The 23,633-nt window shown below is 38.3% G+C and overlaps 1 protein-coding gene across 2 annotated transcripts in view; it reads right to left on the minus strand.

Moving 5' to 3' along the window:
* Window positions 1-23,633, minus strand: part of col5a3a (collagen, type V, alpha 3a) — a 217,600-nt gene that overhangs the window by 160,903 nt on the left and 33,064 nt on the right. The window lies entirely within an intron of this gene.

Genomic DNA, 23,633 nt, shown 5'->3' on the forward strand with positions numbered 1-23,633 from the left:
GGCCTTATTACATCCCTATCTCAAGAGGCTGGAGTGAAGAGGAAAGAGGTGCCAAAGGGCATGCATTTTTTCCATTCACTACACATGGAAAAAAAATCTGGCATGCCTTAGAGTCGACTTTTGACCCCAGATGTTTATGAAAGCTATTAATGAGAGAGGCTGTATGAATTTTTTTTGTTATATCAGTCATATCTTTATGGCTGTGCTTGTTTTTTCAAATATTTGTCTGGGGCTGTTTAAGTAGTCCAAGTTGTTGTCAGTCATAACAGAACCCTTAAATGCCTGACACTTTTTTAGAAAACTATGCTTGCAAAAATCCTCCACAGTGTCATAAACCTCTGAGATTAGTACGTCACAGGCCAGACATGATTTAACTGCAAAAGATCTTGGGTTAGGTCGACGATTAAATAAATGCTGTGCTCTGAACTCTCCAATAACACAAAGCACTATCAGAACTCAAAATGGTGGTTCATTGTTATTTCTAGTGTGAGATCACAGATGGGCTGCATTGTGCATATGCAGCTTGTGTTTCAGAATAGTTCCGTAACAGCATATGATGGATCCAAATCTCCAACAGGTGGCTAGATACCACAGCTCTTAACCCTGGATTTGTAACTGCAAGGTTTTGCTTGGTTATGGTTGAAAACCCCAGATTGCTGCCAAATCTTGCTTGATGAGCCAATCAGAGACACAAACTCAAGCTCTCGCAGGCGCTCTGATATTTTCAAGTATGCTTGATATTAAATCGCCAACAATAACATGCTTGAAGCAAAAAGCAGAAAGTAGAGAGCATAACCAAAATCTTCTTTCACCATATTTTTAGTTCTTTCCTTTCTTACTCGTTTTATTTTGCAGGGATCTGCGAATATGTTTTAACTGTTTCTGAAGTGAGTGTATTTGATTATATGGAGTGGGATATAATTAAAAAAATACTATTTTATAGTTAGAAATTATTGTATAATTGAACATTCATCTTGAGAACTTACTTTTATAGTTTATTTGAAACATGTCCCTCAAAATAAACCACAGGAAGTAAAAGTTCATAAAAAGTTTCTTTCTGACACAAATTTTACCTCCAAGCTTTCAATTTTATCACGTATATTAAGTATACAAGGCAATACTAGCAATATACAAACATTAAAACCTGATATCAATCTACATCCTAAATACAAAACACACAACAGTGCCTTAAAGGGTTAGTTCACCCAAAAATGGAATTGCTGTCATTAATTACTTCCAATCCCGTAAGATCTTCGTTCATCTTCGGAACACCAATTAAGATATTTTTGATGAAATCCGAGCGGTTTCTGATCCCCGAGAGAAAGCAACGTAATTACCACATTCAAGGTTCAGATTAGTAGTAAAACCATAGTTAAAATATTCAATGTGACTATAGTGGTTCAACCTTAATATTGGTGCGCAAAAACAACGTTGCTTTCTCTTGGGGATCAGAAACCTCTCGGATTTCATCAAAAATATCTAAATTTGTGTTATGAAGATGAATGAAGGTCTTACGGGTGTGGACCGAGGGTGAGTAATTACTAACAGAAATTTCATTTTTGGGTGAACTAACCCTTTAAATCAATCTCTGAAGGCCGTGCCTTCATCATCTTATTCTTTCCTACTCCGCAGGAAACAGCCACTCTCTTTCATTCCTCTTCCCTTGTCCATCTCCATGAATTTGATCTGATTGTTTTATCACACTGGTAAGCTTCCAATATTTCTCTCGCCATCTTGAAACTATCACATGGAACGAAACGCAGGCTCTGAAAAAGAAAAGAGGCTTCACAATAGACTCTGTTCTTTGTCTCTTGTGTTTTTGTGTGTTCTTGGAATCTCTCGCTTAGACATACCAGCAGCTGTCACAGGCTCCGTCTCATTGGTTTGGCCAGGAGCTGCATTACGCTATTAATGAATGATTAGTGTCAAATATCTGGCCTGTGCCGCCTGCTCCCAACTGTGGGAAATAGGCATGCGGAGTGCATCTGATCCCAAGCTCAGTTTAGAGTTTCCTCAAGCTAGCACCACAAATTAGGAGGAACAGGGAGAACCAAGGGAACTGGGCTTAACTTGAAATAACAACTCAACAAAATGGCATTTGATGGTGATAATCACAGTCCCCTTGACAACTGGAAGCACTCCAACCCCCTTCTGCCAAGTGGGAGAGAACAAAAACGAAAAGAAAATCTCTGCTTTTATATCCTATTCTCAGAGAGCCATTCCAGCTTGGTGCAAAGAAGTTCATTGCGACCACATGGGGACAGGTGTAGTTACCAGAGATATTCAGTGCCTGCTCTGATAAGACTATAGTATATTATGTTTTTAAACTGGTAATAAATGTACTTTTGCTTTTAGTGGGAGCAAAAAATATAGTGCACTTGCACCAAAGCCAGTTGGTCTGATATACCAAGTGCCTGAGCCAAACCATAGCTCATGTGAGATGGTCAACAAGTGAAAATTAACTTGTAAAATTCCTTTCAATATCCTTTGCCATAAGAAAAGGAGATAAAATATGAAGAGAAAATTTATTTGAGGACATGTAATTGTAGCTATAAACCAAATTTTGCAAGAAGGAGCTTTCAAGTAAAAATGTCTTCATGGAACACTGCTTTTCTCAACAGAGATTTTCTTATCATAACTTTATATTTACAATCATTCCAACTGAAAAGGAATGCTTGGTCAACCTTGATTTGTTTTACAGACCTGTTAAAACCAGGTTTAAGAAAAAATGTGAAACAACTGTGCCAGAGATAGATACGTATCATGTGCTTTGGTTGGACACAATACTCATAATGGGTGCCATACTGCATACATTGTCTTGTGCAATGTTTCAGTACACACACAAAAACACACATTTACTTGGCTGTCTACATGGGGACATTCCATAGAGATTAAAAATACTTTAACCTAAATTTTCTTTATTTGCTGTTTTACACACAAGGACATCCCCAGATGTCACTAAAAGTCAGTTTTGTCAGTTTTAGCGCACTTCTGGGTATAAAACTCCCCAAAATATAGTTAAGCAGGTACACACACACATAAAGTAGACTGAAAGATATATAGATAAAGAAAGCTCTCTTCTCTGTCTCTGTTCTGCAAGTTGTGCGCAGCAGGGCTTGTAAAAGCTGCCATACAACAGCTAAGAGGAATGGATTCAGAAGAGACTGCGAGATGGCTGTGCTGTCTGTGCCGAGACAAAAGGAGGATTTGGCAGAGGGTTGTGCCTGCATCAAAAAGGCCTGTTTATTGGACCTCTCCCCTTTCCTCACACAAGCTCGCAGTAGAGCTGTAGATCCACAGCACTGCTGAGAAGGAAGACGAAGACCACACAGGGTGCACCACACAACTCTGCCCACAGTTCTGTTTACAGTTACATGCCACATTGGAGCATTTTCTTCTTTTTAGTCCACCCTGCTTCAATCTTTTCTGTCCCTTTCTCAGATGAGGCTTTTTGGGTTTTTATATATCTCTCTGAATGAGTGCTCAATGTTTACCTCGTAGTAACATTTGTACCATGAGAAAAGCCAAGTTTCTCATGCCGGATGCAGATTTTCGGATTCCAAATTTTCAAGGATCGTACAAGACTTCTTTCATCATAAAGCACTGAATCACTGATTGATTTGTAAATACCTTTACAATTAGTGAATTTTGGGTTGCAGTCCTTCAATGTTACTTCTCCCAAGACTTGTCTAAATCAACAGGAGCACCAATTCTTAAGCTCTTGATTCAAATCAGATTTAGATTTGATTGGATTCAGTTTTACTTGGGTATATTTTAATTATGTCGCCATTTTTCCCTACATATGAAATAAATTCTCTCTTAGCTAAGGTTTCTTGGTACATTATGAAAATATTAATTTGAAAAAATTAACAACAGGGCCCTAACTAAAGTTCAACTGCTTTTAACAGATCTGTGGAAACCAGATTGAAACCATAAATAGACACTTTATTTACTAGCTATCTGCACTGTAAGCACCCTGCATCAGGCTTTTGCAGTAAACAAACACAGCTAATGGTGTTGCATTGCTTCACTCATTAACAGTGTGATCTGGTCTAAAAACACAATGGCAGGATTACTACAGCAGAAAGGGTTAGTTCACCCAAAAATGAAATTTCTGTCATTAATTACTCACCCTCATGTCATTCTAAACCCATAAGACCCGAGTCGGCTTTCTGACATAGAACCCGGAAGTGCTGCACTGTGTTTACAGTGTGAAAAGCGTAGGAGAAGGACAGGGAAGAGACAAAATTGTTAAATAAAGTCTTCCTTTTTTTTGCACACTAGTCACATTCTAGTCGCTTCATAATATTAAGGTTGAACCACTGTAGTCACATGGACTATTTTAACGATGGCTTTACTACTTTTCTGGACCTTGAATGTGGTCATATGCACCGATCCCGTGAGTGCTCGGGGGCACGAGCACCCACGGAAATGCTCGAGCACCCACGAAAAATACGAGATATTCTCCATTGATTTAACCAATGAAAACTCAATTGCAGCTTTCAGACATGATTATCTTCACATTTTTATAGTTTATTGGAGGCCATTTCTATTATGTTATTTTAATGAAAAATGTCGAGTGCACATCCAAGTAATGCACGAGCACAAATCTTTCAGCTCGCAGGCGGATTTCCTTCACTCTCGCACTCAACCAATTAGCATACTCAAACTCAAACTCTCTTCTTGTTCTTTCTATAGAATGGTTTTCTTATTGTAAGTGCTTATTGTAAATAATTATTCATTGAATTTTTTTATTTAGTGAGCCACTACTAATCATCAGATATCAGCGAGAGCGCGACTCGCGACAACACTCATGGAAAGAATGTGCTTTTGTTTGTTTGGTAACATACGTGTAATTTGCGGGTGGGACACGTCCCCATCACTTTTTTGAAACATTTTGCTGCACGGATAGCCTATAATGCAAATTATCCATTTGACATTAATTTGTATTAAATAAGAAGCTATCTGGCACTGGAATGTTTTGTTTTTCAAATCATGCCGCTATTACCAGTGGCGGAACGTTCTCTTGTGGCTCACGTCAATCTATCGCTAATGGTGTTGCGGTAACTCTCTATTCTTTCCAGCGAAATCATTAACAAAATGCACACAAATGTATCCCTGCTCTTGCCTCTTTATATACAATCATTAATGAACATCTTTGGTCTTACTGAGAAAAAAAAAAAAAAAACAGACTGTCCTCCAAATAAGATTCAAGCAACTTATTACGACCTATATTTACGTATTAAAGTCATGCGCCCTCTAGCTGGCGTAAAAATAATGACAGTGTCACGTTACGTCTGTTGTCATGAAATGATGTATGACTGTCGTTACCAATCAAAATGCGTGTTCATTCAAATGCAATGTGTAGACTTTTTACACCATTTCTCCTACTTCCATTTAACAAAACTCATTTCTTTATTAACAACTACACCCACACCACCCCTAAACCGACCCTTAGTTATTTATAGTGCATACACTTTATGAGCACATGAGTTCCCTGGGATCAATCCCACAATTGCATGATCACATGATTGTATATTCTTATATATTGCAATGCTCTACCATTTGAGCTACGCGAAACCCGAAACATGACACAGATAAAAGTGAACAATGCATTAATATGAAAGTGTCCTGTTGTCTAGAGGGGCGCAACTTTAGCAAACGATCTTATGAGTCGTATTTCATGAATTAAAATGAAAGTGTCCTGTTGTCAATAGGGTAAACACTCCACTTTAGTAAATGCTCTTATGGGTCGTATTTAAGGAAGGTGACAAACAACCTATATAGGCGTATTGGTTGGAGAACATGTTGGGGAAAAAAACTAAACGAGGGCGGATTAGAACCACTGATGATTAGAACCTGGAACGTCTGACTCACATAGCAAATGTTCTACCAATAGACCACAAATATATGAATATTTTGCACAGGTCTGTGTATATTTCGTGTACACCCACTGGCAGAAGCATAATTCAGTGCTTATGAATGTGGTAATTACATTGTTTTCTATGGGGATAAAAAAACAACAACTCAGATTTAATCAAAAATATCTTAATTTGTGTTCTGAAGATGAACGAAGGTCTTACAGGTTTGGAACAACATGAGGATGAGTAAGTAATGACAGATATTTCATTTTTGGGTGAACTAACCCTTTAAGAGGTACTCAAACAGTTTACATGTGTACATAGAGTAAAGTTAAATCCTAAGATTTTAAGAATCAACATCAGGATTGTTCAAATGAAGATTGAAATTTGCCTGGAAATCTATATTTAGCCTTCACATGAAGTATATGCAGTTCATGACCTCTTTTACTCTGCCAAAACTGACATACCTTTTCCAGCACAAGGCCTTGCTTGGGTTTATGCAGTGCCACTTCAAATTTTGTAGGTAAATGAGGATGTTAGATCACTGGTGGTTTAAAACTTCTGTCAATCAAGAACAAAGTCTAGCTAAGTTGTATATCATGCAGTCTTATTTAAATGAATCACAATTTGCCTTGGCTTCAATCTTCAAACCGTATAAAGCATCAAGAAAAAAACACAGCTTCACGCTCATGCTTCCTTCAGTCTTTTTCACCTCGATACAGGAACAAGACTAATATTTTTAGAAGTGATATAAGCACAATCCGCACTGTCAGACACTAAATGAGAGGAGCTGAGAAAGTGCTTTACACTGTGGTCCACTGAGAAGAACTTGAACTGCTTTGAAGACATTTCTCTTCCTATAATGACAAATTTTACAACATTGATAATAATACTAAATGTTTTTTGAGCCACAAATCATCATATTAGAAGGATTTCTGAAGGATCATGGGACACTGAAGACTGGAGTAATGATGCTGAAAATTCAGATTTGCCATCACAGGAATAAATTACATTTTCAAATTTATTACAATAGAAAACAATTATTTTTAATAATATTAAACAACAATATTACTGTTTTGACTGTATTTTTAATTAAATAAATGCAGCCTTGGTGAGCAGAAGAAAATTATTTAAAAAACGTTACAATATTGTACTGTTTATAAACTTCGGACAGGTACTATAACAGCTGCAGGAGGAGTATGTCAAAGCAAGAGACAGTGTGGGAAAAAAGTCATATTGGGAAGATGCTGACAGGATCAGGTAGAGTCAGTTTGCTTTATTTTTCACAACATAAGGACAAGCTCTTATCAGGCAGTGTGCATCAAGGATTTAGAAAACATAGGGGTCCTGTTTTTTTTTTTATTTAATATCCCACCTACTATGGATGCCTTTGAGACATTTCTAAATCTCAGCCTTGCTATATGCCTTGTGTTCATCAGCGACAGAGAAAACTCTCCCACATCCTCTCATCTCTGCTCTCAATTCCCACGCTAAACCCGCAGACCTAATGGGAACATTTAGATCAAGACCCTGTTAAGTTCCCAAAGGCTTGCGGTGTAGTATGTACAGAAAGAGCATCCCGGGCACAAGGGGAGAGGAAAAAAACAGTTCTCATATAGTGGCCTTGCTGAGACTCATGTTATGTTGAAATTACAACATGGGAGGAAGTTCACACACCAAAACAGTTTTCATCCATGCTTGACCAAGGCCACATCATGAGCTTATCTCTCCCACATTGATCCCAACCGTGGAGAGGAGCTTTCCCACACTAACACCCCCCTCCTGAAACGCAAATAAACACAGAGCCTGACATCTGCTCCATGCGCTGCTCCTCGTTCAACCTCATCCCGCTACTAATTTTTCAAGACCACGGTACAGTGGCAAACAGCATCCAAGCAAAGTCTGCATGACAGAAAAAAACATTGGATGTTAAATACAGAAATCTGGTATTGGCCGTTAGCTCATGACAAGACTGGGAGGAGGATTAACTAAGTTTGGGATTTTGAGTCATGGAACAGAAGATGTTGCAGCATGTGCCAGGCTGTTACTCAAGCATCGAAACTCATACATGTCCACACAACCCATGTGTTTGTGTCATCAGAAGCTCTTGACATAAGTGCTGTGCCTCTTAAAAAAGCTGTTAGCACTGTAAACAACCCTCTGTATGAATAGGACAACCCATCAGAGATGGAAGAAGGAGGCCCGATTAAGGAGATAGAAGATTAAGTAAAAACAAAGAGATCAATGTAGAGTATACAACTACTTGAAGCACAGTATAAACTGTGTGCTTCAAGAGTTTTATAATATTCCAAATATGACTGAACTCTCTCACATCCTCAAATACTACTAGCACTTCAATGAAAAATGAAAAGAAAAACAGGTTTTCTCCATGAAATGTAAGTCAGTGGTATCCAGTGTTGTTTTGGACCCTATGGACTTTCAGTGTATGTAAAGAAATTATATATCTTTTTATGCGGAGTTTGGAAAAAAGTTCGGAAATCAAAATGGCAGGAACTTTTTCACGATGAAAAATTACATAAAATTTTGGACAGTTGGTGGCGCTAGAGTGATTAAGTTAGAGACTACTGAATTGCTATGGTTAATGTAAAAACTATCCTCTATCTGTGTGCCAAATTTCATAACTTTCCCACAAACAGTTCTATGCGCGCCATGAACTCAAGTACGCGTACGCGTAAAAAGTGAACCATCCTTTGGGCTTAACGATAAATGATGTTTTATTAACAAAGTTCAGGAGGAGCAGGTTTGGAGGAAACTCTGGGTTTGGGCCAAAATTCTGAGCTCGGAGCCTTCCCCCCAGACAGCACACCAGATATGCAAAACTTTTACTCTATTTAATTCTATGTAAATGTGAACTTGTGAACAATAGGTGCCTACACACCTTCGGTGCTTGGCTCATAAATATACAAACATTCAATCATTAGCTATCGTGTATAACACATCAAAACAACCCTACCATCAACTTTTAAAAACACTTAATAATCCAGGGCAAATACATGTCTTAACCTGTGATTGGCCTTTAGTTCTCCAGCTGTCTTCTCTAGCCTCTAAACTAAAAACATCCAGTAAATACATTTGATTAATCAGCTCAGAAAAAAGCTATCAGTCATTTTAACCTCTGAATGTCACTAAAAAAGTTCAGGAACACTCAAATCTTTTAATTTTTTTGTTGTTGTTGTTGTTGTTTTTTTACATAAAATCCCTACATTTATGTATTCTTGATTTCAAAGAAGGCCAAAGTCACAATGCATACTTGTGGCAAAAGCAATGTGAGGTTGGAGTTCAAAGTGAACCACCACAGATGCCGAGTGTTTCCACAATGATCTTCTCCTACCCTCCAGCTGTGTTTAAACTGGAAGTGTTACTGTTAGGAGAAAACCCAGCCATGATCTCCCATAGAGAAGGACCATCCACAGGAAAAAAAAGCTTTGAAGGCAACATGAAATGGTGTTTGTAACCCATTTTACTTTTTTAAAAGTCGTATTTCCAAGTAAAACAAGATATTTAATGATGATAAAATGAGGAATAAAAACTGATACTATTCATAACCCAGGACTTGATTTGATTGTGAAAAGTGACCTCTATATGATAGGTGGTTGGTTTGGAATAACAAGCACAGATGTTATTTACAATAAGTGTGAATGTGTGTTAGGAAGGCAACTCACCAAACAAGAACTATAATGACCCAAAACTATTGAACCTGCAAATACACAAAGATAGACAATTGGGGGAAAGTCCCACATATGTAAAAGGATACAGATGACCCCTTATCTTTGATTAGCAGTCCCCAACCACCACATCCCCTTGGGCACTGAATCCCACTGGTACAGCTTCTTTTCCTGCCTGAGCCCCAGGGTTGATCTTATTGTTGGGATATGGGATTTACTACTTCTTCCTCTGTTTGTATAACGGTTATAAGGAAGGAGCTGAATTGGTACAAGCTGTTGAAATAGCACCACAAGAAAACAGCCCTGCTGGTCTTGATCCTATTTTGGTAAATTTCACAATGCATGCAATCTGAAACTATAAAACCCTGTCAAAAGCATCACATTCAAAATCACTTTTGTGGTTTCCAGAAAAAAAAGAGTGGAAAACAAGGTTTAACTATCACTACAGTTATGCAAACATGACCTGTAGAGGGCATGTGAGTGGAGGAGTAAGAGAGCAGACAGAGAGAGATAAATCAATCACCATGCACCTGACCTGGAACACAGTTTGATTCCCACTAATTATGGCCCATAGAAGACTTAATGGTGTAATTAATGGTTTTCATAGAACTGAAACCAGACCACATCTGGAATCCTCAAGGGTATGTGTGTCTCAACAAGCCCACCACAGTGTGAGAAACGACAATCTCATGGGTACCTACAATAATTTAAAAGGGATCACTATCACAGCGTTTCACTGATGTTGTGCATTTTGAGGCTATACTGAAATAATTTCTTTTAATGCTGACAGTTTAAGGGTTACTTCTTTAATTGTTTTTTAAAACAACACAAAATTTGGCACTTCAGTTATTTGCTGTTTAGTTTCAAGCATTGAACTGAAAATGATCCAATATTGGGAGTAAATTGAGTAATTCAGATAAACTTTCTCCAAAGTTCAGTAAAGGGGACCTATTATGCCCCTTTTTACAAGATGTAATAGAAGTCTCTGGTGTCCCCAGAATGTGTCTGTGAAGTTTCAGCTCAAAATACCCCACAGATCATTTATTATACCATGTTGTAAATGCCCATTTTTGAGTGGAAGGAAAAACATGCTATTTTTGTGTATGACTCTATAAATGCAAATGAGTTGCTGCTCCCCACCCCACTTTTCAGAAGAAGGCGCAGCCTACAGCTTGTTCCTCAGATACTCTGCCAAAAACTAACAAAACATCTGTTTGTTTTGATTATCACCTCTATCTTGATCACGCTCATGTGACATTGCAGTTCTTCTTCATCATGAAAGTTTATTATATATATGCATTTTAAAGTCATAACAGTGTAAACTTCTCATATAGTCGCACACATCTGAAGCACGTGCACAGAAAGATGGCGCGTCCCGTGAGAAACTAAATTCTCTATCACATCTTAAAAACACACAAAGTATATATAAATGCAGTCGGTTATGTCTGTGAACGTAAACAGCATGTAAAGAAATAGCATGTGTATATTAGATGTGTAATAAAGTGAAATCAGGTTAATTTACAGTACCTACTGCTATATATGCTGCTAAATAACAAAAGAAAAACAGAAAATTACTCACTGCTCTTGACTGAATAACTTTAGTATCTTCAATAAGAATACATTTCTTGAATTCTGCTGTTAAATGCTCTGGCGAGGAGATAAAAATGGCGGACTGTGTACAGCTCACTCAGGGCGGGGTATATGCTAATAGGGCAGAGTTTGTCAGCCATCATGAGCGTGGCCTGTGCAATGTAACATCACATTGCATTGAAACTGCAAACAGCTTATTATGAGACACTGTTTATGATTTATAGGGAGTAAAAAAGGAGTGGGTGGATTTTTACCATTATAGGGTGGTTGTATACACACAATGCCAACTCACATTTATGTTCAAACACCATATAAAAGTGAATTTTGCATAATAGGTCCTTTAAATTCTGAGATGACACCTTGACAAAAAATAATCTCAATCTGAAAAGACAGCAAGACTTCTATTCCCAAAAGGAACATTATCCTCCTGAGAGTGGCCATCTGTTTTTACTGCCTCTTTATTATGGGCCGCAATAACTTTACAGTCATCCTGTAATCTCCACTGTGCTTAACCTGGTGCAGGTGTTGTGTACTTGGCATGAGTTGCCAGAGACTGGAAAGTGTGCTGGAGAGTTAGGGCTTTTCTGTGGGGCTGACCTCTGTGCCTTCTCCCCCCCCCAGCCCCTTTTAGCTGGGCTTTGATGGCTTAGGTTTTGCAGAGCCCGACAGCTGCTCCCAAATTAGAGACCAGGAGACGACACGACAGAGCCCTGGAATGCCAGGATCGCCCCATTGCTTTCCCACTTCAGAGCTCTGGCAAATCAAATTCAGTACTGTATATGTTAGAGATTCCCTTCAGTGGGCAACATTCCTTCTCATGATGCATCCAGATTGAACAAAACTACTTTTCTAATCTAAAAATTACAAGTATTAAAGAGAGTTCACCCAAAAATGACAATTCTGTCATTTACTCACTCTTGTGTCATTCCAAACCTGTATGACTTTCATTCTCCCATGTAATACAAAAGATAGTATTTTGAAGGCTTGTATTTTGTATGAACAAAAACTTGATATATTCTTCAAAACATCATCTTTTTTTTTTGTTTACCAAAAAAGAAAAGGCATACAGATTGCGAACAAATTGAAGGTGCACAAAGTTTAAATGCATGTTGCACATTACCTCTCTCCTTTTCTAGAGCAAATGCACAGTGCAGAGGCCAAATGTCGTCTGATTAATATGTGGTGGACAAAGGCGAGCAACTATCAAATTATCTATATCCGTTAGTCTGATTTCACAAAAACCAGACTGAAAATATTTAATTTGGACAAAAGCACACTAGACTGACTAACATGTAAACAAGCTGGACAAAGGCAAGCTACTATTGTATTTCTAGGACTGTTAGTTCAAAATAAATGAGCTGATTTGAGTCAGATGGAAGCATTTACATAAAATTTAAAAACAAATACAAATTATTTAGCCTGACTGAAATCTAAAGTGCATGGACTGTTGCCCTGTCAGAAATGTTCAGTTGTTTTCAGTAGAGGCGAGTTGGTTGAACAGAGATCTGAGAGCTCTGGTGAAAAGCTGCTTTCTCTTGCATTATCAGGTCTCTAATTAGTGTCTACGGACGCACACAGACCAGGTCACAAAGGTCAGGCAGGCCAGAGGCAGGGTTATTTAATCACCCTGACAAAGAGAGGACCAGGATATCAGTGAGTAGGTATTGTAGATGGTCAGTGGAATGTGATTCCTTAGTTGTGAACTGTGAACCACACCCAGTGCAATAACCCTCACCTGAGGCAGTGGGCTATTGTGTTCATGGAGAAAGGAACATAATGAGTAAGGAAATGAAGGGTTGAAAGAGTGAGGACTTAAAACAGTGAAAGAGTAAATCAGATTGGAGATCCTGGAACTACAATTACTGGACTTTTAAAGTATTAACTAAATCAGTGAAGCTGCACAAATAGGGAGTTGAAGAGAGCAACACTGAGAACGAAAGAGAGGGAGGAAGTTAGGTTCACGACTACAGACTTAAGCCTCTAGAGAGAGAGAAGTCTGTCATGCTGATTTTTCGTCCCTCCAACAGTGCAACTTCTTGTTTTCCTTCAATATATTTTAATAAAAGTGGTCTTAGAGCCTCCCCCACCCTGCCCTTGGGCCAACGTGGAATGTCTGCTCTTTCATCCCTCCTACTGCTGGAGAAAAAAAAACTTGTAAACTTCGATCACGCACTTGACCCACTTGATGGATTTCAGTAAGCCTTCGCTATATTTCCCGTACTTCCCATTATACATTTTTGGTCGCATAAAGACACATAGATCCAGAGACGAGTCTAAACGTTGCAAGGAATACTCCAGACCACGAGATTCCCGGTTATGAGGACAAACAAGGCTAAGGCAACTATGCTTCTCTGTGTTCACTACATCTCGAAGAGTAAATCGCTTGTTTTGGCAAGAGCGTATTGGTGGAGAGAGCAATGGAGCTGAGTGAAAGATTCTCTACAATATTCTTCTGTTAAAGATGGTTATCCTTAAAGCATAAGGTATGCAAGTTATTTCATCACTGCCAGAGCTCCGCTCCTGTTACACGCTATTCCATTCTCCAGCTCTCAAAACTGCTTAGGCAGTTTCCTTCCTCAACAATAGGCCTGGGTCAGTTGAATATGATTTAAAGCTAAAGGGCCAATGGAATCCGTGAATAAACTGCTTGCCACCCTCTGCATTTCCTTTTTTTTCCACTCTCTCTCTCTGGAATTAATCCCGTCCTAGGCTCAGTAAGCCAGCCAAGTGGCCAGTCTGTCAGGAACTTCCACTCTGTTGAAGTGAAACAGCAGCTGCACCACAGTGTGTGATAACATCCTGGAGTGAATATCTAATGCAGCCTATGCTCAGTGGTGATGAAGAAGAAGAGGATGATTGTGGTAACTTTTAAAAATATAACCTGTTTTAAAAAACAAAGGTGGTGATTAATTTTATGATCAGGGCTGTCGACAGACTGCTGGTATTAGCAGCAAGGTGCACAGTGTGTTTTTTACTGTCACTGTCAGTACCCACATAAGAAGAATAATAATGCAACAAGTACACACATCAAAGCAATATGTGCATATGAAAATTATACCTCTCTACCAAGTCTGTTTATATCAGACTTAACTGATCTCTGCTGGGGAGGTCCTCCAGTGAATGCCATGTTTGTAGTAATTATACACCTTTTGTAAGAGAGCTCTGCCATTGTGATCTTCTGGCTGATATTATTGCTGTATCCATGCCAATTTGTCACCTTCTCAGTCGCTTCTAGGAAAAAAACACACAGATGATGGTTTGGCTGAAGCTAAAGGGCTGTGCTGAGGCAGGCACGTACAGGTGAAGTTGTGGGTGTAGTTTCACTCACCTCTGTGAGGAGGCGTGGGAACCAGAGTTCTTCCAGTAGTGCATGAGTAACAAGAGCCTGAGGGAGTGTGGCGTAATCTCAACTACCACTTTTCTTTTCTCTTTTCCCTCGTCACTTACACGCACAAAGATATACACGTAAACACACTGAACCACTCAATCATTTTAAGATTATCAATCTGTGCATGAACTCTCTGACACAGTCCTTCATGTTTGCCTCGCATTCCCTCTTTTAACATATAATGGAGTTACACTTGACACTCATGCTGAGATTTTATTTTCTATTTCCTTTCCATTACCTTTTGTGGGCAATCACACAAAGGCTATGATTAAGCTAATGCAGGTGGATTATTGTGAAAAGAGATGCATGTTGCAAACAGACAAAGCGCACAAAAAATGACAGATAGGCGTGTCATCAACCTAAATCACTGTTATCTACAATAACCTGCTTATGGAATATGCAGATTATTTATGAAGCACAGACACTGATTAAGGTGATCACAAAAAAATAAAATGGATATAAAGTCATAATTGTGTGAAATAAAGTTACAATTGTGAGGTATATAAAGTTGAGGCAAAAACAGGGCTTCCATTCAATTGTACTTTTTTATTGTGGTCAGAGATTTTTTTTAAAGGATTAGTTCACTTTAATGAATTAAAATTTCCTGATAATTTACTCACCCCCATGTCATCCAAGATGTTCATGTCTTTCCTTCTTCAGTTGAAAAGAAATTAAGGTTTTTGATGAAAACATTCCAGGATTTTTCTCCATACAGTGGACTTCACTGGGGTTCAATGGGTTGAAGGTTCAATTTGCAGTTTAAATGCAGCTTCAAAGGGCTCTACACAATCCCAGCCGAAGGACAAGGATCTTGTCTAGCAAAACGATCGGTCATTAAAAATTAATTATATTCTTTTTAACCACAAATGCTTGTCTTGCACTGCTCTGCAATCTGCCACGCATTATGTAATCACATTGGAAAGATCGTAGGCGGAAGAACTGTGGTAAGGCGAAAAACATTTCCTCCAACTTCAAAATCGTCCGACAACGTTGTTTTACGTCTTTGCATAGACACTGGATCGGTACTTCCACCTTTATCACGCATAATTACGTAATGCGTGGCATATTGCAGAACAGTGCAAGACGAGTATTTGTGGTTAAAAAGTACATACATTTTTTTTTTAAATTTTAAAGAATGACCGATTGTTTCACTAGACAAGACCATTATTACTCAGCTGGGATCATGTAAAACTGCATTGAAACTGAATTTTGGACCTTCAACTCATTGTACCCCACTGAAGTCCACTATATGGAGAAAAACCCTGGAATGTTTTTCTCAAAAACCTTAATTTCTTTTCGACTGAAGAAAGACATTAACATCTTGGATGAGTAAATTATCAGGAAATTTTAATTCTGAAGTGAACTAATCCTTTAAGTCTGAGATTTAGCTAGTTTCAGCATTCAGTATTTTATATATTATAATTATACAGCAATCATACCACAATGACATCAGTTAACCTTTGCACTTAATAAGCTGGCTGACTACTACCAAATGTGAAAATGCAAACACACAAACAGATTTTGCTATACTCAAGAGGCATATGTAAGTGACTTAAGTGAGTTAAGTACATAATCCCTGGCCACCCTAAAGAAGCCAAAAAGAATGACAATAGATTAGAGATATAATACATATCATAGTCTGAAGCGGGGGCGACTGAGTGCGTGTGGGTGCCGGGGGACAGTGGGCTGGCAGCTGTCGTTGCTGTTCGGGGGCCCACAGGTCCCGGCCTACCTCTAATGACCAGACCAGCTGTCGGAGTTGCGACTGTGAGGATGTGGGGCTGTGCGAGGCAGGGAGGGCATGAGAACTACCACCCCCCTGTCCTGAGGGGCGTGTCCCAAGCCTGTCTCCCCTCCTCTGAAAGAGGGTGATTGATGGCGCAGGGTTGACACCAGGCTTGAGGAACAATTGACTCGGGAGGGACGGAGTCTAACAGAGGCCTAGGGTTGCCTCAAACTCTTTTTCTTCTCTTTTTTTCAGAGGCAAATGCAGTATCAATTGAAGTTGTAATTCAGTCATTTTTCTCAATATGTCTCTTTCTGACATTTTAGGTTGAACATATGCCACTCTTAACATCCTTCAAAGACCTTTTAACCAGTGCCAAGGGAACGAGACATTCCATCACTTATTTGTTTAGTGATTATTTGTCAGATTAGTCAAATGCGGTCTCCTTCATGACGACGGACTAAATGACCAGACATTCCACCAGACTCCGTGCACACAGACGCCATGGCAGAGATCAGTCCAAGTGCCGCAGTGCAACCCCAGTGGCCCAGAGCACTTGTAGGTGTGGTTTAGTAATACAACCTCTGGAGGAAAAAAAAAACAAAAAAAAACAGAAAGACGAGCAACAGTGTAGCCTCAGGCATACGATGGGTTATCAGTGTATCGGCATTTGAGCTTCAGCTCCAGGGCCTTTAACACAGCCCCTGACCCCGAGCACTAAACCTCAGGACCCTCTCAGGAACCCTTTTCAACAAGTCGCCAGTACCTCCTGTCCTCAAGTCAGATTTACAGCCCTAGGGAGGAGGAAGACGCGGAGGGGGCACTGTCCTGCAGCTGTCCACAGCGTACTTAAGCAGTTATTTCACACAAAAACACAGCAATGGCATTCAGAATTCCACCAGCTGGCTCTCATCCAGCCATCATCTGAAATATAGTTCCTGACGCTGAGCAGCCAGCTTTTGCACACTCAACTAGTTCCTGCACACAAACACAGACGTCAGTAAAAGACACTGTGAACAGATTCTGATGGGCTGATGACTTGTTAAAAGGGACCGGGCAGAGATGGGACAGAGTTCTACTTTCTCATGGCTAAGACTTTCTGGGTTCGGACCCCTGAGATCAGCAATTAAACCCAACAACTGGACACAAATCACTTCTGCCTTGATGCAGCACAATCAAGAGGGAGAAAAAGCAGAACATGAGATTGAGTGGGAAATGCGCCAAAAAATAAATGAACCCTTGATCCCTAAACATAAACATTCCTTCGCTCCCACACATCTACAGACACTGTAACAGAGCGCAGTTTCACACAACTTAATAATAATTTAGCAAGCTGGTGTGAAAATCAAACACCTTGTCTCACAATGCCGGCAGTGATCTATCGTTCACTTATTTGCTCAGGATAACAACCTCTTTGTGTAATGCATGTTTGTGTGTGTGAATATGAGAGAGGGAGAGAGAGAGAGAGAAATGAGAGGAAAGTGGGGGAATGTGGTAGGAGAGGTCAACCTGAGGAGACTGCTCGCCAAGCTGTTTTAGGTCATAATAAAAACTGATTTATTTTCCAAACCTTTGAGCCTGAAATAGAACAGCAAACTGCTCTACTCTTCATATATACAATGCATGTGTTATGGAATTTTTAACTGGACAATGGATGATTATTTTGAGGGGAAAACACAAAAAGGCCGTTCAAAACGAACATATATTGGCATCAATATGAGAAAATAGGTCTGTGGTCAGCCTGGCTTTCTCAGAATCATGGATAAAAATTAAAAAAAAAAAAATGTATTTTGACTTTCATTTATCTATGGAAGTTTGTTTCCACCACTGAATAAAAATAAAAAGGTATAATCGCAACTTTTTATCAGAATTGCATGACATAAACTCACAATTGCACATTATAAAGTCAGAATTGTGTGATATAAACTTTATAATAACTTGCAATTGTGTTTTATAAAGTCAGAATTGCAAGATATAAGCTCACAATTGTGAGTTAAGAAGTCATAATTGCGTGAAATAAACTTGCAATTCTTTTTTTCCCTCAGAATTGGACTTTATAACTCGCCATTGCAAGTTTATATTTCACAATTCTGAGAAAAGAAGTCAGAATTGTGAGTTTGTATCTTGCAATTGCGAGAAATAAAGTCAGAAGTGCAAGAAAAAAAGTCAGAATTGCGAGAAAAAAATCTGAACTTTTCACAGTCGATATTGTGACTATATTTCTTGCAATTTAGTGTTTCTTGCAATTCTGGGAAAAGAAGTCAAAATTGCGAGATGTAAACTCCCACTTGTGAGAAAAAAGTCAGAATTGTGAGATATAAACTCAGAATTCCAACTTCATAACTCACAATTGTGAGTTATAAAGTCAGAATTGCAAAATATAAACTCAATTGTGAGTTATAAAGTCAGAATTGCGTGATATGAATCACAATTCTGAGAAGAAAACTCAGAAACTCTCAATTCTGACTTGTTTTCTCCGAATTCTGAGTTATAAAGTCAGAATATAAACTCGCAGTTCTGTGTCTTTCTTCAGAATTGGACTTTATAACTCACTATTGCAAGTTTATATTTCACAATTCTGAGAAAAGAATTCAGAATTGCAAGTTTATATCTTGCAATTGGGAGAAAAAGTCAGAAGTGCAAGAAAAAAGTCTGAATTGTGAGTTTATAACTCAAAATTGTGCCTTTATTTCTTTGGGAGAAGCCAGAACTGTGACATAAAAAGTCGCAATTACCTTTTTTATTTTTTATTTAGTGGCAGAAACAAGGTTCCATATATATCTGCTTGGGAAATGCAGAGGTTTAACTGAGAGATGACCCTCATTTTCCAAACCTCACCAGACCTACAGGATTCATTTCTTATCACGCACGGAACAGAGAGAGAGGGCAGAATGTAGGTGTGAGAATTTCTGACCATGGAGAAAAGATCAGGAGATGATTACAAGCAGAAAATGGTGACATCAATGGTATGACCATAAATGGACATGTCCAAACCTTTACTACAGCTTCTCCTCATAGGCCAAGAAAATACAAACAGAAATCTCTAAAATGAAATGTCTATGAACAATAATCAAACCAATTGCCAAACTTTGATCATGTAGTGAGAGCAAGCCAAGGTAATAATGACAGTGGTTACAAAAGTAACTCTCTGATTGGCCGTGACGTTTCTTAGTAGGGGTCTGTGTTGCTGATTGGCCATGACGAGTTTTGTGGTGGGGGCTCTAATCCTCTCCACACTCTCTGCAGGCGCTCAGTGGAGTTTTCCCACATAAATCACACTGCACTGGGGTGGTAAAATCATTATTGTCTTTTCAGGACTCATAGCTTGTTGCACTTAAAGGCCAAGTAGTATGCTAGCACAAATAGTTCACACACATCCTCCTCTCGCTTAAAAGGGTAGGCAGCATTTAAACAGTCACAGTTCACGCAGTCTTTTATCACTCAGGGCTAAGTATACTTTGTAGTGGTCACTAAAAACCTGATGCCACAAACAGCTTTGCAATGAAAATATTCCAGCACTTGTTTCAAACATTTAGACAAACATATGACTAAGTCACATTACATACTAGAAAAAATTATATAAAAATAATTATAAAATAATGACACTACTATAAACTGTAAAAAAGCCTTACTCTTACTCTTTTCATATAATTGATCTCCAATACCCAAATCTACTTGCAAAGGTTATATGTGACCCTGGACCACAAAACCAGTCATAAGTTGCACGGGTGTATTTGTAGCAATAGCCAACAATACACTGTATGAGTCAAAATTACCACCAAAAATCATTAGGATATTAAGTAAAGATCATGTTCCATGAAGATATTTTGTAAATTTCCTACCATAAATATATCAAAAATGTATTTTTGTAAATGGATATGCATTGCTAAGGACTTCATTTGGACAACTTTAAAGGTGACTTTCTCGATATTTCGATTTATTTATTTATTTGTTTATTTTTACACCTTCAGATTCCAGTTTTTCAAATAGTTGTATCTCGGCCAAATATTGTGCTAAAATTCAAAAACTTGACCCTTATGACTAATTTTGTGTTCCAGGGTCACATACAATAAAAGATGTTTTAAAGTTGCAGTAAGTATATAATTATGTTAAAATATGATTTTACTATGCATTACTTAATGTCCAAAACAGCTTTCAGTAAACAATTTATGTTTTATTTCCACCACCATGTGTCAAAACTGTCACTTTCAAAACACTGATCTATTTGTTAAAGAAGTCTGACAATGCAACGCTAACTTTTTCAATGGCATGAGTTTGGGGTGAGAATACCTGTTTGACAAAACGAAAACCCTTTGTGGTCCAGAAATATCACCAAAAAAAAAATCTTGGCCTTCCTAATACTAGATTTTCTATAGCTAATTATAACCTACCAAACCGTTAAACAGGATTGGTGAGTTTTGATATTAATGATGAAAGCCATTCTGCTACAGTAGTAGTAACCCTCCTCTCTTTGATAAATTCAAAGGCAGTTTTATGCAATTTTCAATCCCTTTCTCCACAGCTTGTTACCCCAATTATTTTTTAGGCTTATTTGTATGTATCAGTGTGTAGTTATCATCAGCAATCTCCCCTGGGTAGTCTGGGGTGGGGGGTTAAGTGGGTGAAAAGAGAGGAACAGGGACGTTTGGCTTCCCACAGGGTGGTCCACCTTCAAAAAGTAGATTCACCATCCCACTTTCATTTAGAACAAGGCAAACACACAGTACCATTCAATCCGCACAAAGAACAGAAAACAGTATAACAACAAAAAAAGCAGGCTGGATTACAAAGCATTATTACGTCACAATAGTACTCAAATATGTGGTGATGTTTGATGCACATCAATATACAGTAGTTAGTCAAGAATCTGTACAGCTGAGCAAATCATTGCCATTAACATGGAATTTGTTGTTTAGAAATACTACATCAATGGGATGTTTAACTAATCAGAAACTAGGCATATGACCTCTACATTTCCCTGTGCTGAAGGCAAGCGTGAGACCATTTTACCTTTACCAGCAGTAAACAGGGCTGTAAATCAGTGTCCGTCACCTTGTTGTTTGTCTGATGTTGGAACCCCTCCGAGCTCTGCGAGAATCTCATCACCTTTCTTTCCCTTCATTTTCACTTTAGTTTCTAAAAACATCTGCAGTTTCACACGCTGCTGACATAAATCAACAAATACAAATTTGTGTCATTTTACATTAAATACAAAAGGCTCTTTCAAAAAAATTCTCTTTAAAACTCATGTTTATTATATATTTTTTACATAATCTTAATGTATGTCTTTCCTACCTTTCTGGACCTTGAAAGTGGTAGTTGCATTGGATCTCTAAGGAGGGACAGAAAGCTCTCAGATTTCAATAAAAATATCTTAATTTGTGTTCCGAAGATGAACGAAAGTCTTACGGGTGTGGAATGACACAAGGGTGAGTAATAAATGACAGAATTTTAATTTTTGGGTGAACTAACCCTTTAATTGCCTGAGGTGCACATATTGAAACATTTCGTGTCAAGCTTAATGAGTCTCATCTGATAAGCTAACGCAATGCTTTGCGCTTTGGCATTTTGCGCTTCAACAGGTTCCTTCAAAACAATTTTTAACTGCTCTACAAAACCAATAATCACCAAGATTTTTTCTCATATTTGACCTAAAATGATCTGAAATTACTCTCTCTCTCTGTCATCAGAGCACTGTAACAACAGAGCTATCTATATGGATCTTTGCCAAGTCATCTGCCAGCCGTAACCACAGAGTGACAGACAGACAAAAAATATTGCCTCCCCTTCACTGCAGCGTGTGCATGAATTAACCTCGTACACAACAAAACAATAAACAAAACGGCGTCCCAAAACACGGCGGGTGAGAAAGCCTCCTGTTAGTACTCCAAATCCACAAGTATCCAAAAAGACATCTCAAAGACGCTACATCAGACAACTGTTGCTTAACATTCTCCAATTATCTAGCAAAACCAGAAGAGAGTCCTGATAATCTGAAGTGCACACTCAAAGGAATATAAATACTCTAGGAGAGTCTCTGATTAAAAATAGTAGAGAGGGAAAAGTGATGAAAACCTAACTAATCAGGTATAAAACCACAATAAATAAGAGTGAGTGCTCAAATTATGGTTTATAGTGAATTGTGGTATCCCATTTCTCTGTTTGAAAACAAACTGTATTATATGACACATATAGATGTACGACAGCTTGGCCATTTCCAATACAGGCCCACCAATAATTAAATTCTGGCTGACAGTAATAAACCGATAATTATTTTTTAATGTTATGGTCGGTATTACGATACTGTTTAATCAATTTAAAACATTTTAAATGATTAAAAAAAATTATTAAAAAAATAAATAAATAATAAAATACACTGAAAATTGACCTTATACGACATTGTGTGACATGTACACTATCAAAGATTTCATAAAGGTCACATTTAATATTAAATAATAGGTTAAGATTCACTTTAATTGACTCTGAGATAATAGCAAAGGTTATCTAAATGTAACATCAGAGGAAATAAGCATGAAATACATATATATATATGTATATATATATATATCCAATATCGACCAACACTGATAAATAAAAACAAAATCTCTAGCATAGGCCAATAATATGGTGCTGAACTACTGGTTCTCAGACATACCATGATAATTACAGTCACTGTGAAATAAAATACATGTTTGTAGGCTAAATGACTTTGCTAGAGGATTCAGGAAAACAATCATTCTATGAATCTCTGGATTGAATTCTGCAGTAAATAATACCTGCTAGATAGGCCAAACAAACTTTCTACACATCGCAAAATGATGTCATTCTCCGAACGAACCTATTTGTTGTGAGCTTGTTAGATTCCATACACATTGCTTGCACTAATTTATTCAATGATAGATGGGGGACAAACCACATCCTTAAATGTTAGTGTTTTGCCACCTCCCCCCTCCTGCACCCCCTGCAGAGAGAAACTGTGTCATAATGCAGTACCCCTTTTCTCATTCAAATGACTGCCATTGTCTCTGTAAGCAACCAGCTCTGCTATGTGCCACAGAACAACTGAGTCTCTATATGTTGCAGAAAATGAGTACACCAGGCCAGGGTGTACTGAAGAAGCTTCAGTGAACATCCATGCTGCTTTGCGAGAAATGAGGGAGGGAAACGTCTGCTCTCATTTCCATCTAACAAACACAATTCATAGCACAACATCAAGTGTATACAAAAGCTTCTTCTATAGCAAGTCAAATACCAAATCTCCAGAACTAAATCTAACATTTTAAAGTAAAATGTTTGCATCGTTTTTGTTTGTATGACATAATCCTAGTGTACAACTTGCTATGCTTAGCAGTGAGCCTAGCTCTCATTCGCATGTTTCCAGG

This window comes from Chanodichthys erythropterus, chromosome 3 (genome assembly GCF_024489055.1).
Source record: "Chanodichthys erythropterus isolate Z2021 chromosome 3, ASM2448905v1, whole genome shotgun sequence".
Taxonomy (NCBI): Eukaryota; Metazoa; Chordata; class Actinopteri; order Cypriniformes; family Xenocyprididae; genus Chanodichthys; species Chanodichthys erythropterus.